Source organism: Bubalus bubalis, chromosome 12, assembly GCF_019923935.1.
Source record: "Bubalus bubalis isolate 160015118507 breed Murrah chromosome 12, NDDB_SH_1, whole genome shotgun sequence".
Lineage (NCBI taxonomy): Eukaryota > Metazoa > Chordata > Mammalia > Artiodactyla > Bovidae > Bubalus > Bubalus bubalis.
Genome location: NC_059168.1, coordinates 67,926,988 through 67,940,763, shown reverse-complemented (window position 1 = coordinate 67,940,763; position 13,776 = coordinate 67,926,988). Strand labels below are relative to the sequence as shown.

Sequence of the window (13,776 nt, the reverse complement as noted above, 5' to 3'; positions counted from 1 at the left end):
ATCCAGTCTATAATAGGTACTTGTAAAGTCTACGCATTTGTTTATCAATTACTTATTAACTGTAGAGTTATGTGATAATTTGATATAAAGTGATAAGGTATGACAGGTGTAAGACTAATGCTGTGGGAACTCAGAGAGGAAAGATTATTTTTAGCTTTTGGATCTAGAGAATCAGGCAAGTTTTGTGAAAACAGGTTTGTCTAACACTAAATAAACTTGCACCCTAGTCAGAGGTGGCGTTGATTACAAAGGGAAATCTATTCTCCTCATTCATATTATTAAAATTCGGAATTAATAGCAAACAGTATATTTCTTTTCATGGTTTCTTTGCTAATCTCTAAAGCCGTTTTTCAAAGAACAGATGTTTGGTAAATAAGAGGAGTCCACTCTCTTTTATTAGATAGTATCTCTGCAGCTGGCAGCTGGGGGCAAGGGTGGACCCAGTCAGGGAGGCTGTTCTTTCAGGAAGCTTGTTTGAAGAAAGGAGTGTTAGTGAAGGAGGGGACACAGGATCTAGGGAGGTCTATTTATTTTTTGAGACCCAAGCATGATCTTGCACTGGGGAAAAAGTTAGTAGAGAAGGAAAAGCTGAAGACAGAAAAGAGAATAACAATTGTTGAGCAAGTCTCCTGGGGAGAAGGGTCTGCTGTATCCGAAGCAACGGTAGAGAGATTAAACTTGAACAAAAGACAAGGCTGTGGCTGATTTTAACTATCACCACACACCACCAGCTACTGCTTTCCTACCTTTTGCTAGCACTCTGTTGAGCACTGTCAAGTCTCATTTGATCAGGGCGAGGGGCATGGTGTTGGGGCGAGGGGTGTGATGGGCAGAAGGGTTTGGTAAGATTTTGGAGAGACATTTTTCTTCTGTTGGGCTATGTGTTCTCTGGGCAGCAGAAATTGAGGTCATCTGCCAGGAGCAGGGGGGAGAGTGGGGATAGTGGCATGTCTTTTAAAAGCTGTCTTGCTCGTGGAGTGATCTGGAGACACATGGGAGGATAACTGAACAGTGCTGAAGACCCAACTAATACTGGAAGCAGCAGCTTTCAGGAGGGAGCAGCCCTCATGACTAATGATTGCTTTAGCAGTGCCCACTCAGCAACTTGGGGGTTAAAGCAGAGTATATTCATATTCAGATAGGAGCTGTGTTCTGTGGGCAAATGGAAGACTTGGAGTAGGAGGCATCTGGGATATTAGTAGCAGAATGGTCATCTTGTTGACTAGAGAAAGAAGTGAATTAAGGAGAGGACTGATAGGCAGCAAAGTGATGAGGGAGGTGGTATCGAGAGGCTGGAAACCTCAGTGAAGTTGAAGCAGCAGCTGTAGATGAGATGAGGAGAGGTCCTATAGATAGGAGGATATAGGAGATCGTGAGCAGGCAGAAGGTCTGACTTGAAGTGGAAAGGCAGACTGATCAAGGAGGCAAAGTCCTCGATGAGCGAGAGGTTAGCAACTTAACAGCAATGAGGAGGAGGGGCATAGTTGTTTGGTATAGACCTCGGCCAAGGGAGGGTTGTTTTTTTTTTAAGGTTATAGGAATAAAACAACACTGAGACAGACCATCTGTTTCTCCTTTGGATACCACTGGGTACTGAAGGATGATTTTTATGGCAGAATCTTCATTGTCCAGAAACCAAGTTCCTTAAGGAGTGTCAGGTTTCAACTAGGAAAAAGATGTCCAGAAGCATCTTTGAGTCCTGCCTTGTGCACAGCTGGCTGAATACCATAGAGTTTTAGCACTGGGGAGGCAGGTAGTTCTGGCCAAATGGGACAGCCTCCACAGAGTACTGGGTCTGTAGGCAGAGTTCGCAGCAACAAGGACTAAGTACTCTCACAGGGAAAATCCCATTTGGCCACTAGGGTTTTTTAACTGTTCGGGTTCGGGATCAGAGTGGGGCCAATGCTTATCTTCTGTGAAAGGCTGAGGGGAAACTTTAACGGTTTCTTGCTTGAAATACTAGGAGTTATTGGACTCTTGACCCTTCTATTCCTGTGGGGTTTGGAATGTATTTTCTTCCTCTGTAGTGACAGCAAATAATGCCCTAAAGCCCACAGTTTGAAAGGGTCTGGAAATACTCAGATTATTGTTTATAAAGATGTTTTTGGATTTTCAGTGGCTCAGGATTTCTTTGACATTGTTAGTGTATTACTCAAACATTTAAGAAAGAAGCCTCTTAATAGATGAAAACGAGCAAGCAAGTAAAATTTTAACATTTCTTTTGCTTTTTTCTTGATTAATTTATACCACCACCATGGCTGTAAAACCAGATATGAACAGCTCAGAAAATGATTGCTTACGCAGCCATTTCACCACAGGAGCCTACTAAGCACAGCTCTGTGGTGCCCAGCAGAAGAAGCTGTGTGGCTCAGAGCCTCAAGTGCATTGCACCCGTGACAGTACTTTCTAAATTGTTCATAATTGCTTTTGCCACATAAAAATAAGAAACTAGTGTGTGACATAGCCACCATAAACAAAGATAGAAGACAGTCAACAGGCTGGGAGAAAGTTTGGGGATGTATGTGATAGTGGGTTAATTTCTATACTATATAAAGGGTTTCTAAAAATCAGTAACGATAAGACTACAGACTCTATAGAAAATGGGCAAAGAATACAAGCAGACAAGTCACAGTGGGGGCAAACTAAGTTTCGTTTAAAGAAGTGTTTATTCTTGAGCACAGTGTTCTCTGGATGAGAATGTTCCTTGCATTGGTAGATATCCATGAGTAGGGACTGTGAAATGCTGTGTGGCTATGAAAACATAACAGTAGCTTCTGTATCAGTGAAAAAGCAAGTATACCTACCCCACAGGACTGTGAAAATAGGGGTCAATGAAAGTACGGGTCCTGAGTTTTCTGGGGACAGTTCCAACTTTGTTTTCATTTTAAATTTGTCACAAAATGTGACTTTTATACCTGTGTAAGGCCTGAATGTAAATAAATTCATATCCACCCCCCTAAAAAAGAAAAAAGCAAGTACAGAGCAGCATGACCAGAATGTTCCTCTTTATGTATTTATTTTTTAAAAGATCTATTTACTTGCTTTGCTTTCTGGCTGTGCTGGGTCTGTGTGCTGCACACAGGCTTTCTCTGGTTGCAGTGAGCAGGGCCACTCTGCATCGCACTGCATGGACTTCTCGTTGTGGTGACTTCTCTTATGGTACGCAGGCTCTAGGCGTGCGGGCTCAGTGGTTGCAGGGTATGGGCTCAACAGTTGTAGCTCTTAGGCTTAGTTGCTCCACAGTATGAGGGATCATCCTGAACCAGGGTTTGAACCAGTATCCCTTGCATTGCAAAGTGGATTCTTAACCACTGGGCTGCCAGGAAAGACCCCTGCTTATTTATTTATTTTTAATGTTCTCACTTATTTAATTTGGGATGTATTCATCTTGACTTAAATTTTATTAGAGGATTCCTTTAGGTTAAACAGTATTTAAGGCTGTATTTTTTTTAATGTATTCATTTATTTTTATTTTTGGCTTTGCTGAATCTTCATTGCTACACATGGGCTATTCTTTGTTGAGGGACATGGGCTTCTTATTGCGATGGCTTCTCTTGTTGTTGTTCAGTTGCTCAGTTGTGTCCGACTCTATGCGACCCCATGGACTGCAGCAGGCCAGGCTTTCCTGTCCTTCACCATCTCCTGGAGCTTGCTCAAACTCTTGTCCATTGAGTTGGTGATGCCATCAAACCATCTCATCCTCTGTCATCCCCTTCTACTGTCCTCCAATCTTTCCCAGCATCAAGGTCTTTTCTAATGAGTTGGCTCTTTGCATCAGGTGGCCAAAGTACTGGAGCTTCAGTTTCAGCATTAGTCCTTCCAGTGAATATTCAGGGTTGATTTCCTTTCAGTTCAGTTCAGTTTAGTTGCTCAGTCGTGTCCGACTCTTTGTGACCCCATGAATCGCAGCACACCAGGCCTCCCTGTCCATCACCAACTCCTGGAGCTTACTCAAACTCGTGTCCATTGAGTCAGTGATGCCATCCAACCATCTCATCCTCTGTCATCCCCTTCTGCTGCCCCCAATCCCTCCCAGCATCAGAGTCTTTTCCAGTGAGTCAACTCTTCGCATGAGGTGGCCAAAGTACTGGAGTTTCAGCTTTAGCATCATTCCTTCCAAAGAAATCCCAGGGCTGATCTCCTTCAGAATGGACTGGTTGGATCTCCTTGCAGTCCAAGGGACTCTCAAGAGTCTTCTCCAACACCACAGTTCAAAAGCATCCTTTAGTATTGACTAATTTGATCTCCTTGCTGTGCATGGGACTCTGAAGAGTCTTCTCCAACACCACAGTTCAAAAGCATCAGTTCCTTGGCACTCAGCTTTCTTTATGGTCCAACTCTCACATCCATACATGACTACTGGAAAAACCATAGCTGTGACTAGATGGACCTTTGTTGGCAAAGTAACATCTCTGCGTTTTAATATGCTGTCTAGGTTTGTCATAGCTTTTCTTCCAAGGAGCAAGCGTCTTTTTAATTTCATGGCTGCAGTCACCATCTGCAGTGATTTCGGAGCCCATGGTGGGGAAAAAAGCATTAGTTGCTGGGAATTTGCAGAAATTGTGGGAGGGTATTGGATAGGGGGGTCCAGGCAGCTTTTATAAGGACATGGACAGTGGTTGCAGCTAACATATGATTGCTGTAGTGCTGTGTAACTTGTAGAATGTTTGACAGTGACCCACCGCCCCCCCAACCCCCAAGATCTTTTCTATGGAGTCTGTTGGTTGGATGGTCCAAAAACTATCCTGATACTCCCCTTCCTGCCCAGCGGAAGCCATTTTCAATTCAGACTCCAAAAGGGAAGCAAAACTTCCCAACAAAGGGCTTGTCATTCCCTTTCTTTCATGTAATTTACACAGACCCTGAGGACACTTGACAAAGCCAGAGAGAGCTGTGGCCTTCACAGCCCTGCCAGCACTGAGTAGGGAGTGAGGAGAAGGAGAAGTCTTTCACGAGGTGTGAGACTTGAAGACTGCTCTGAGCAAGTACATCAACGAATATTAAGACTCCATGGAGTGCCCTAAAGCTGCTGAGGTCTCCATGTAGCTGGATTGGAAACAGGGCAGATCCAGTCATTGCCACACTAAATAAGCACTCTTGCTCATTCCTCAGGAAGAAAGACCCAGTTGATGGAAGAACCTGTTGTTTCTTCTTAACATCCACTTAATTACAAACTTTGAGGACAGTAGAGATCGTGGGCTTCGACTGCCCAGCATCATTCTCCCTTCTTAGATAAGAGCACCTCAATTTTCCTTTTAGGGATCACCTCCTTCCTATTCTCAGATCAGTTTTGGTGGAGTTGAGTCCATTCTTTGGCTCTAGGTGGAGGACACCTAACTGTGCCAGTCAGAGAAGGGCATGCATGGTCTCAAATTCAGGCCAGTTGGGACTCTGGATTTTCATTGAAACTGCTAAATGAATTCTCATTTCTTTTCCAGCTGGGTTGCTAAGCCTCTAGAATGTATGTAATCCTGAGGTTATTGGTGACCATCTTGGTACCTCAGGGGGAATTCTGAAGACAAGACAAGTGAAAGCTGAGCTGCAAGATCTAGAAATGGAGACTAATGACATTTTTCGAGCACCAGAGATCTAATCATGCCTGAAGCTAGTCTAAGTCTGAATATCTCATTTACATGGGTCTAGGCTTCCCCCACCCCCTTTTTTTCATTTTGAAAGTTTGATTTGGATTTTTGACACCTGCAGCCGATTTGAGTCTTAATTCGTGTCATGAATTATGTGTAGTTCTCATTGTAAAGTGTGGTTTGGCTTTTCTTAACATGACCTTTTGTCTTACAGTGCTGAATTTTTAGTTTGCTATGTGAATCGATTAGTTTGCTATGTGAGACCATAAGGAACCTAGGATTATCTTCTCTATATGGAAAAAACAGGAAGGAAGGAGAGAATGGGAAGAATATGGGATGCTGAATTTAAAGAACCCTGAAGTCCCTAGGTGCCTAGGAACCCTCAGACCCTATCCGGTCTTTCTGTTCTAAGTGCCCCAACTGTTCTATGCTTTTCCCTTATAATACATCATCATAGTAATGATATGTTCATGCAATATTTTGATTAAGGTCTCTGTCTCCCTCATTGACCTGGCAGTTCTATGAGGGCAGTGATTTTGCTAAATGTTATATCCCCAACAACTAGTCCAGCATGTGGCATTCAGCAAATGTTTATGGAATGAATTGACATGAATAGTTATACAGATTGGACTGATCCTCCTCGATTATTGGGGTTAGGATTGTGGCAGAATTGGCAAAAGCAGAGAAAGCAGTCCCTTTGTATTTCCTTTGTATTTCTTACACTACCCACACCACCAACACACGAGAATTTTTGTCTTAAATGAGATAGTTAATTTCAATTTGGTTGGGAAACCCTTTATCAAACTTTTAGTGCTTATGTTGTTATTAGAGCATTTTATTGAGGAATTAAATAGTGTGGTGGTTGACTTAATCTGTGGAAAGCCTTGCAGAGGAGTGGGTCAGATCTGTGTGATTAACAAGCAATCTTGCTTGCTCCTTTGTCTTCATGAAATCATCTATTTAATTGGGATAGTCCACCCTCACTCAGGCTTGCCCAGAAATGTGTTGGAGACTGTAAGAAGGCCCAGGCAGTCAATGAGGGAGAGGTTGGGGATGTTGGAGACTTGACTGTCTTAACCAGAAACAAAAGCAGTAAAAGGTGGTCCTGGGAGGAGGGGACTGGTATCCTGAAGCTCAGTCCTTCCCTGCTCCCCTCTGGACCGGGCCCAGCAGAAGCTCCAGGGCACGGTCCCACCCCCGCCTCGCCACACAAAGCCTCCCCCTCCCAGCCGAGGCTGTGGTTCTTCCCTTCCCCCAGCCTGCCTTCCCTGAGATGAGGCGAGTGTTTCCCAAGGCCCATGTGACTTCCACTGGCAAGTGACGACTACAGACGGTTTACCAGTCAGTAAAACTGCCAAAGGCTTTTGTGCTGTAATAATCCTTTTCCTGTTTAAAACTCGGGGGATTTTCTACTGTTGCCAGTACTTTTTCAAGTCAGCAATTACAGTGTGGATTATGTAATGGCTAGGTATTAAAAATAGAAAAGACCAGAGTGTGCATCTATTTTAACCAAATGAAAACAGAGCAGAGGGAGGGGAGAGGAGAGGGAGACCAGAGGAGGAGGGGGACAGAATTACACGACGAGAAGCAGTGAGATTGCATCACGTGACCAGACAGCCCAGCCCACAGCTCACTCTGCCCTTCTGTCCCGCACTCCTATTCAAGGCCTCCTCCAGGGAGGGGACCCTGCAGAGAATTCTGAGGACTCAAGAGGACCCTCCTGAGTATTCCTCACCCTGAGGAATGTTTGCCTGCCTTGGGGTGTTTGCCTGCCTCTGACAAGGAAAGTGACCAAGAGGGGGAGGGATTGAATTTGGTGTTTTCTTCCAACCGCGCCCCCTTCTCTCCCTACCCACTCACCCCCTCCCCCAAGTCCAGGACTCCTGTGTCTTGATTTCCAAGGTCTTAGAGCTCTGCTTGTTTCTCTTGTTGCAGTGTTAGCATCACGGGATGGTTTATGGAGGAGTCTTTAGCATCCCAGGTCTCTTATCAGTCCCTTGCCAAAGCCACCCCAAATAAATATATAATGTAATTGAAACCCCTGTATTCACTATGAAAAATGGCTTCAGACCCTCCAGCCCTCCTGCTTCCCCACCCCAACTCCTCTTCCCACACTGGATTTCTACCTCTAAACCCTTCAGGTGGTGCATAGGAATTCAGAGGCTACCACTGATTTGTTCTTATGTGACTTCTCCTTGCTAATCCCCCACCCCTACCCTGAATCAGGAAATCTTTTTATTTTCCAAGAGACCTACTGAATTACTTTAAGTACCTCTAATGGTGAAATTTTGGGTGCCAGGTGGGTCTGGAGCAAGGAGGATATTTTTGGAAGGAGGACTTCCAAGAGTCTGACAGATCACATCAAAATACACCAGGCTTTCTACTATGTCACCATTTATACAGAGGAACCCACAGAGGGAGGTTTTGAGTTAATCACTTATACATAGTCTTTGAGCCTACATAGAGCCTATCCTGAAAGTATCCTACCTTGTAGGTCTTGGGTGGCAGGAAGTGATGGGTACTTTGAAGAAGCTCACTGTTTCCAAAGAGTGAACCCGGATGTGTTTGGTGGGGTTAGGGAGAGAGACCTAAAGTCTGGATTGTCAATAGAATCAGTTGCAGGCATTATTAGAAAGTTAGTTCCTCATCATTACTTCTGTCCACTCCGGCACCTGCCCCATCACACTTCATTCTCAGAGCCTTCATCTGCACTGGGGGTGGAAGAGAGTGTCAGCAACTCATAATAACACTGGTCCCAGCTCCATCCAACTCCACCCAGCCCTGCCCAAAGTAGAGGGAGTGCAGGGAAAGGAAGAGGGATCTAATTTGTGAATTTTAGGCATCATTTCACTAGATAGGAAGGGGAACCTGGGGACCTTCCTTAGGGCCTTTCAAATCATAATACCAGCCTGCACTGGGAAATGTCCATGGGGTGGCACGTCTCGTGTTGGTTTTTAGGTCTTTGATTCTGGATTCCTGTTCACATTCTCACCAGAGGCTGACTTTGGTAAGGACTGCCAAACATCTGATATGGTCCAGATTTTAATTCTTCCAACCCACTGTGTCCATTAATGCACTTGAACATGCCTGATCAAGTTCCTAGCCTTGGGTGTGGTCAGGGTCAGTGCTGCATCAGTCATCTGTTATCTGGACAGGCTGGTCACTCCAGACCAGGCAGTCAGCAGAAGCTGGAGGTCACAGTGGGTATCTGCCTTCCACATCCCATCCCACTCCTGAGACTTTAGCAAGGTAAGGAGTCCACTGAAGCACCTGCCTTAGGGGCTGCCAGGGGCTCGAGTCAGTCCAAGACTAAATCATTAGTAGGGTTCACAAAGGAGCCCTTTCTGCCTAAACTCAACTCTGTGCTGTGGCCTTCCCATTCCCACTCCCATAGATAAGACCCTAAGGAGACATGGTAACTTGGCCACAGCACCTGCCCCATCACACTTCATTCTTAGAGCCTTCATCTTCACTGGGGGTGGAAGAGAGTGTCAGCAACTCGGAATAACTGGTCCCAGCTAGTTGGGTATACTGGTCATTCCTATCCTTTTTCTGAAAGGGGTCACCTTTCCTCTCATTAAAATATCCAAGGTATTTTCACCCCTACACACACACACACACACACACACACACACACACACACACACGTGTGTACACATAGAGGGAGTGTTTCTAGTGTCTGTTGCTTAAGATAGTACTCGTAGTCATAAGCTGGTATGGACTGGGTAACACTTCAGTTCAATTCAGTCACTCAGTCATGTCCAACTCTTTGTGACCCCATGGATTGCAGCACACCAGGCTTCCCTGTCCATCACCAACTCCTGGAGCTTGCTCAAACTCACGTCCATTGAGTTGGTGATGCCATCCAACCATCTCATCCTCTGTTGTCCCCTTCTCCTGCCTTCAGTCTTTCCCAGCATTAGGGTCTTTTCCAGTGAGTCAGTTCTTTGCATCAGGTGGTCAAAGTATGGAGCTTCAGCTTCAGCATTAGTTCTTCCAATGAATATTCAGGACTGATTTCCTTTAGGATTGACTGGTTTGATCTCCTTGCTATCCAAGTGACTCTGAAGAGTCTTCTCCAGCACCACAGTTCAGAAGCATCAATTCTTCGGTGCTCAGCTTTCTTTATGGTCCAACTCTCAGATCCATACATGACTACTGGAAAAACCACAGCTTTTGATTATACGGACCTTTGTTGGCAAAGTAATGTCTCTGCTTTTTAATATGCTGCCTAGGTTTGTCATAGCTTTTCTTCCAAGGAGCAAGTGTCTTTTATGGCTGCAGTCACAAGCCAGGGGGATCGTTTAGATTTAATTTTTATTTATCTGGCTGCATCGACAAATTTGAGACACAGTAGTGCTTCTGTATGGAGAAGGCAATGGCACCCCACTCCAGTACTCTTGCCTGGAAAATCCCATGGACGGAGAAGCCTGGTGGGCTGCAGTCCATGGGGTCGCTAAGAGTCGGACACGACTGAGCGACTTCGTTTCACTTCACTTTGATGCATTGGAGAAGGACATGGCAACTCACTCCAGCGTTCTTGCTGGGAGAATCCCAGGGACAGGGGAGCCTGGCGGGCTGCCCTCTATGGGGTCGCACAGAGTCGGACACGACTGAAGCGACTTAGCAGCAGCAGCAGCAGTGCTTCTGTAACATGGGACATTCATATGGGCCACAGAGCAAGGTGTAAAGGGTAGATCTCTTGCAGTAACTCCATGACCGGGGTCAGAGCTTGACAACTATATCCCTTTACCACACATAGTACCACACCCCTCAGACCTCTTCTTGGTCTGATTCTGACGTCAGATTCAGAAATAAGTTTGGGAAATGAGCCAAGACAGGCTGAGGGTTGGGCCTCAGGACTCCACCTATTTGTCACAGCTCCTCTGGCTGGAAGTACCAGGAGGCAGGAGTGAGGAGAGGTGGTGAAGCGCCTGATTCGACTGCAGCCACACCTTGAGCTACTCTGTCACCCAGCAGAGTATGGGGGTGGGGGGAGGGAAGAGGGGGAGCAAGGAGAGCGGGAGGAGGGACGGAGGGAAGGGGAAAGGGTGAGGGGCTTGGAGCTGGGCAGGGCCAGATTGACAGGCATGTCTCTGTTTCCACCAGAGACTGAGACTCTGCTTCTGGGACTGAGATTCAAGTGTTGGGGGTGCTAGTCTTGGGAAAGTCAGCAGGGGGTGTGCTGGCAGCCAGCTTCAGCCTTGGGATAATCTGAGTCCAGGCTGACCAGGGTTGCTAAACACAGAGCTGTGGCAGCCCCTCCTCTACCCTCTTTCCTTCCAACCAGACAGACAGGCCTAGGCTCCAAAACTCTTGTTTTGTCACAAAAGGAAAGATGAGGAACAACTCACCAGCACTTCCTGCCCTGAGGGGTTTGCATTTTAACTTTTTTTCTTTTTGTAAAGTTTTTATTTAATTATCTGGCTGCACTGGGTCTTAGTTGTGGCATGTGGGATCAAGTTCCCTGACCAGGGATCAAACCCAGGGCCCCTGCATTGGGAGCATGGAGTCTTAGCCACTGGACCACCAGGGAGGTCCCAGGGGTTTGCATTTTAAAAGGACCCTTTCAGAGTATTATTACTATTAGTATCACTAAAAATGTTAACTTCTCCTCTGGTCAGTTTTGGTCATTTAAAATTTTTTATAAAAAGTAAAAAAAGAAACCTTAAAATTATTAGCATAAAATTTAGTCTTTTTTCATATATACTGTATTTAATCTTCCTTTCTTCATTCCCAGAATTTTCTTTTTTTTTTTTGGCCACGATGTGCCCCGTATGGGATCTTAATTTCTTGCCCAGGGATGGAACTCACACCCCCTGCAGTGGAAGCATGAAATCATAAAGAAGTTAATATTTTTAGTGATACTAATAGTAATAATACTCTGAAAGGGTCCTTTTAAAATGCAAACCCCTGGGACTTCCCTGGTGGTCCAGTGGCTAAGACTCCATGCTCCCAATGCAGGAGCCCTGGGTTTGATCCCTGGTCAGGGAACTTGATCCCACACACAGCTAAGACCCTGGACTGCCAGGGAAGGCCCTCATGCCTTTTGTTTATGATTAGTTTTGTTAGAGGTCTATTTTCTAATAACCAGCTTTTGTGTTATCTCTTTTGTATTTCATTGTTTTACTTTTTAATCAGTTTTAAACTAGTTTTGTAGTTGAAAAATAATACAAAGGATCATTTTCATCTTATTAAAAAGACCAGTTACCCAAAAGAATGGACAAAAGATTAAAAAGAATTTTATGTGACTTAAAAGACCTTACTTACAGGTAAAATAATGCATCTTAATGATGGGCCTCTGGGCTTGAGTGGGGATGGGAGGCATCTTAGAGCGAGTGCCCCGTGGAGGGAAATCTGGGTTGCGCCCTGGAGGCTGCTGCCCCTACCTGTGATTTAGTTACTGCTATTAGTCAAGGCACAGACCTCTGCTTCCTCCCTGGTAAATCGTGACTAATAAAAAATGGCCCCACCTGTCTTAATCACTCGCTGTATCAATTCAGTTTCTGAGTGTGAGGGAGATAAAACACCTGAACTTGCTCTCGTCCCTCTGCTCGCAGTCTGTCAGCTACCGCAGGTGGCAGGGAGGGGCTGTGGGTGAGCGCAGCCTCGCCTGGGAGGGCTACCTCACCAGGCTCTGGTGTGTAGCCTTAAAGGAACATTATATTGAAGGGAAGGAAAGTATCTTATTCTCTCTCTAGCTTTTGCCTGCTCCCTTATCTCGTCTTCAGCTAGGTTTTGTTATTGATTTTATTTTTAGGTGTTTTATACTTCTTTTTCTGTGGAGAAGTCAGTGGGAGGGGTAGGTGTGCTGCAAACAAGCCCAGAGAACTGGGAGTCAGGAACCAGGTGGTCTGTATCTACAGTTCTCAAATGTTCTGGTCTTGGGACCCTTTTTATGCCCTTTAAAAGTATTGAAGGCGTTAAATACTTTTGTTTGAACTTTAAAATTAGTTGTTTATTATTTTAAAATAACAGTAACAAATCTTTTACATGTTAACATACTTCTTATAAAAATGTATTTTCTAAATGAAAAAAGAACAGTTGTATTGTTTTATAGTTTTGCAAATATCTCTTTGTTTTTTTTTCCCCAGGCTGCTCCATGTGGCATGTGGGATCTTAGTTTCTAGACCAGGGATTGAACCCACGCCCCCTTCATTGGAAGCATGGATCACTGGACCATCAAGGAAGTCCCAGCAAATCTGATTAACAAATAGCCTAATAGAAGACAGCTGGATTCTCATGCCTGCTTTTGTGCTCAATGATATATTGCTTTCCTTGAAGTAGATGAATGAAATTCAACTTCATACAGATTTGTATTTGGAAAAAGTAAAAGTATTTTAAGAGCCTTTTCAGATAATTGTGGATATCTTTTTATTCAAAGTCATAATATTTTGATAAAGGCATTTATTTACACAGCAGTAAAAATTATATATTATACATTGTGTGTGTGTGGGCTCAGTCACTAACTCATGTCTGACTCTTTTGTGGACCCCTGGACTGTAGTCTGCCAGGTTCCTCTGCCCATGTAATTTTCCAGGCAAGAATACTGGAGTGGGTTGCCATTTCCTACTCCTTGGATCTTTTTTGATATGTCACCAGAATTGGACAGATGGCATATTCTGAAAGGTTAGTTGCAGTGTGAGATCTGAAACCTATCAGTGAATTTCTCATACTCAGTTATATTAGGGCTTCCTTGTGGCTCAGCAGTAAAGAATCCGCCTGCAGTGCAGGAGACATGAGTTCTATCCCTGGGTCAGGAGGATGCCCTGGAGAAGGAAATGACAATCCACTCCAGTGTTTTTGCCTGGAAAATCCCATGGACAGAGGACCTTGGCAGGCTACAGTTCATAGGGTTGCACAGAGTCAGACACTTCTTGGTGACTAAAAAGCAGCTATATTAAAGTCTGTTGGTCTGTCTTGTGCATTGAATGGGTCTTTTATTCATGCCTGATTTACTAACATCGTGCATTGGTCATTGGAAATAATGGCTCAGTGATTTATGTAAATCTTCCAAATGTAGACACATTTCAGTTCGTAATACCACATTTATTGTTATTACCACTAATTTCATCACCAAGTCTAGATATTGGGAAGCTGTCAAGCTCATTCTGTCAACAGTTTTCACTTGACAGCTCAAATTTTATCGGCAAAAAATCTAGCAGTTTCTTGATTTGACAAGCTCACTTCATTC

General features: G+C 44.5%; 1 long non-coding RNA gene across 21 annotated transcripts in view; it reads left to right on the top strand.

Annotated features, from left to right (window-relative positions):
- Positions 1-13,514, top strand: part of LOC102402583 — a 58,383-nt gene extending 44,869 nt beyond the window's left edge. For 14 of the 21 annotated variants that reach the window (XR_006543464.2, XR_006543461.2, XR_006543463.2 and 11 more), the window contains one exon: positions 12,677-12,937. This is a non-coding gene — a long non-coding RNA (uncharacterized LOC102402583). Of the gene's footprint in view, positions 1-12,676 lie in introns of all 21 variants that reach the window. The other 7 variants (XR_006543468.2, XR_006543471.2, XR_006543472.2 and 4 more) reach the window with 1 other exon arrangement.
- Positions 13,515-13,776: the final 262 nt, after the last annotated feature.